This window comes from Elephantulus edwardii, unplaced genomic scaffold (genome assembly GCF_000299155.1).
Source record: "Elephantulus edwardii isolate Elephantulus edwardi_28Jun2011 unplaced genomic scaffold, EleEdw1.0 scaffold00095, whole genome shotgun sequence".
Taxonomy (NCBI): domain Eukaryota; kingdom Metazoa; phylum Chordata; class Mammalia; order Macroscelidea; family Macroscelididae; genus Elephantulus; species Elephantulus edwardii.
In genome coordinates this window covers 12,613,289-12,617,338 of record NW_006399845.1, presented here as the reverse complement: position 1 = coordinate 12,617,338, position 4,050 = coordinate 12,613,289, and positions in this window count along the sequence as shown.

Genomic DNA, 4,050 nt, shown 5'->3' with positions numbered 1-4,050 from the left:
AGTAGCCAGGAAATTAAAAGACGTATTGCGATGGGAAAGTCTGCTGTTAGGGACCTCTCCAAAGTACTGAAGAGCAACGGTGTATCTCTGGAGACTAAGGTGTGTCTGATATAGGCCATGGTCTTTGTTATCACTTGTTATGCATCAGAGTTGGATAGTGACTAAGGAGGATAGAAGGAGATTTGATGCTTTTGAGCTATGGTGCTGGAGAAGAGTATTGAGGGCTCCACGGACTGCTAGGAAAACAAACAAGTTCGTCCTGGAGAGGGTAAAGCCAGGCTGCTCCTTGAAGGCAAGGATTCTGAGGCTCCGTCTAACACACTCGGGACATGTTGTAAGGAGGGACTGGTCCTTGGAGAGGGTCATCATGTTGGGAGGGTGGAGGGACAGCGCAGGAGAGGAAGGCCCTGTATGAAGTGGATTGATCCATTGACAGGGGTAATTGGTATGGGTGTATTGGAGACAGTGTGATTGGCACAGGACAGAGCAGAGTTTAGGGCTGTTGTACAAAGGGTCACTATGAGTCACAAGCAACTCAACGGCACATAACAACATCACTTTTTCACGGGAATCTACCTTAATCCTTCACAAGGCCAGGATCCAGTTAAATCTGCTAACTGTTCTCATGGTACCAGATTCCTCTTTTTCAATATACAAATTACAACTGTAATTTTACACACACACACTGATATAAATATTATTGTAATGGATTAATGTCTATATTAACTGATACACTCTAAGCAAGAATTGTATCTGACTTAGTTATGTTAGTATTCTAAGATCTACAAAAAAGTACATCACATCTATAATGTAACATGTCTACTGAACAAAAGAATTTCAGGGAAAAATAGGAAATGAAGCTTTGTCCAAATCAAGTCATTCTGCTCATAAAATCTGTTCTCCCATGTGACCTTAAGTCAATCTCCTCTTTGCCCTTCCCCCTTCATCTTTCCCAAATTTCTCACAGAAGTTACTTTCCATGTCCTGCCACTCTATGTGGTGGTAGCCATAGTGATAAACTGGCCTACAGCCAAAAACAGTTCAAAAAGAAATCACCTTGTCTCAGTGTTTCAGGATTCCAAAATAAAAATTCCAAAGAGAAGACCTAGACAGATACAAGCACAAAACCTTTACACAGTAAAGAAACCTGAGTCAAACAATCAGAAGCCCCTGCAAACACCAAGGGCTCCTCGGAATAGGTGGTGCTCCAAGTGACCTACTCAAAGGCAAAAAAGGAATGGGGCAAGGCTACAGGAGGCTGAGAAGCAGGTATTTCATTCCCTGAAGGGATGTAAAGCACTATCTTTTACTTCTTAGATAAAGCAGAGATGTAACCAAACATTAAATATCAAAGTCTCCCCTGATGAGGCAGCTTCAGACAAAGTCTACAGATTGCCGCTCAGAGAAGCAGCATTACTGTCTACGGAAGTTCCCATAAAGCTCATGCTGAGGCTAAAATTCCCTCCTTCAGATGCAGGAGGGTCTTCTCCAGGCCCTTCTACTCTTTAGGTTGGGTAGACTAGGGGAGGAGGCAGGTAGAAGCATTTACTAAGCACAAGTTCATGCCAGACATGGTGGGCACTTAGGGCTGTGAGTAAAACGCAAGTGAGAAACAGATTAGAATACAAACATATGGGAAACTGAAGCTCACAGAGGTGAAGCAACTTGTCTCACAGTTTGTGAATGGCAAGGCTAGGAGTCAAATCTAGGTCTGCCTGAAAGAAGAAACTGCCTTATATGTTTATATTATATGCTGTCAGAGCTGCCTCATATGAATCCAGCCCCGCTGTTTTTTCTTCCTCCTTCACTACAACCTTCCTAACCAGAGTCAGAATGCAGCCTCTGACAAGCACTCTAGAAAGCCTATTCTGTATGAGCAAAGCCCACTCCACCAGCATGTACACAAGTGAGAGTCACCACCACTATCTAAAGATGGAGTATAATGCACTGTGGGAACAAAGTTAATCGCCTGTAGGAATGGGAATGAGGATGGATTTTTCTGAAAATCCCAAATGAGCTCACAGAGATAAAGTCTGCCTTTCCCAGAACCCACTGCTTCTGAGAGGGACAGGTTGATAATCATGCAGTCCAGAGCACTTTAAACCAAAGCAAGGTGTGTTCTGTTCACACCACCAGGAAAACAAACCCACAGCACTTCATACAAAGTTAAACAGTCATTCATCGTGCTGCAGTTCAAGGTTAACCCATCCCCCCTCACTCATTGCAGGATCTGTCTCTTATCAAAATCTATGCCAAGTGATTACAATGGTAACTATTATGCCATTATAACAACATTACTGTGCTTTTCCCCAGCACTTGACATCTGTTGGCTGATAAGTTGAACTGGTATATAAGCAATAATTATGCAGTACTCTTTCCTTGCAACGAAGCCTCTGGTGTGATTCTTAAAGCTAAATGCAAGTGCAGCAAATGCCCAACCCCAGCAGCAATGGGGAAACATGGCTCACCTGGGCTAGCACAGCATGCCTTGACACCCACCTCTCTCCCAGGAAGGTGATGGAATTTGAGGGCCAACACCAACCAGCAAGCAATTTATTGTTGGAAACTCCAAAAGGGCTGGAGGAGTCAAACACAAGCCTCAGTACTTCAAAGGGACAAGCAGTACCACATCACAATGCTACAAACCACAGCAAGAAGAAGAGAGAAAAATGAATTTCTCCACTATGAGTTCTCAAATAAATGGCTCCTAAGAAGTCATTCAGCTTGTTTCCCCGACACACTTCTTGGAAATTGCTGGTAAAATTGGCAGCAGGGAGAGGTAGGGGGAGCAGAGAGCTATCTTCAAGGCCCTGTTTTGAAGCTGAGAGGTTCATCCTGCAGGTTTCAGGACCTTCCTTCCAAAGAACTCTGTAGACACCAGATGGGATCTAGAGCCCAAAAGACGGGGGGAAAGTCCCACTTCCTTTCAGCCAAAACCCCTTTAATCTACCTGCCACACTATTTTCTGACAAAGTAGGAAAAGATGTACAATTCTATCACCGAAGATTATCAGTGTGTCTGAATTACACATTAATTTTAACAAAGTAAAAGCAATCCATGTATGGCTATATAAAAAACACATATGATAAAACAAACCCAATCCCCACCAGGACACAGAAACTGGCCTGCTTTGTTTTTCACCCTGTAATACACAGGGCTTTGTTTTGTTTTGTTTTTTTAAAGGCGGAGAGGAGGTGGAAGGTTATTTGAATTTAAATTACCAGTGAACACTATAATCTGTGTGCAAAGAGAAAAGGAACATTCAAGAGTGCCAAGCACAGGCTCTTGGGACATGTGTGGCCGAGGCAGTAGTAACCCGGGGGGCTTTCTCCTTCACAGCCTCTGCACACTGTACTCATCGTTTAGGAGCAGGAGAGCCAGCAGGCAAATCCCAGGCAGCACAAAGGGGCTCTGTCTCCTAGGTCTAAGAAGAAGATTGCCCTCTCAGAAGAAAATTAATATGAAGTGACACAGAATAAACAAGTTCAGTCATCCAAAGCATTAATTCACCTAAGGAAGAGGTTTGCAGACGTGTGACTAAGGACAGAACATACAGCACTATCTGGCACACTGTGGGTGCTCAATAAATAACTGTACACAAACGGTGACCAGAAAGGATCCGTGGATGGAAACCGACTGACAAGAGCTAGAATCTAATTGTTCTCATTCTGATCAGTGGTAACAGATGGGCTAGGAACTGCAAAGAATATACAAAATGGAATAACCAAACAAAATGCAGCTACCTCCAACACATTGTTAGGTGTCCTAACAGACTAACAAGTCTATTTAGTTACAGTCCTAGAAAAATACAATAAGAAGAAAGGAGAAAAGAAGAGTAACTGAATTCAAAACATTAATTGAATGTTTACTATGTGCTTATCAGAAAATTCAGTCCAAGAGGTTTTGCAGATGAGGAAATAGACTCAGAGAGGTTAAGTAACTTATCCAAAACCTCACAGCTAATATATGGGGGGGGAAAATGAGTGTATCTAATGCTTCAGCCCAACGGCATTCTACTCTTTTTCCCTTTTAACTTCTCCAACAGTGATC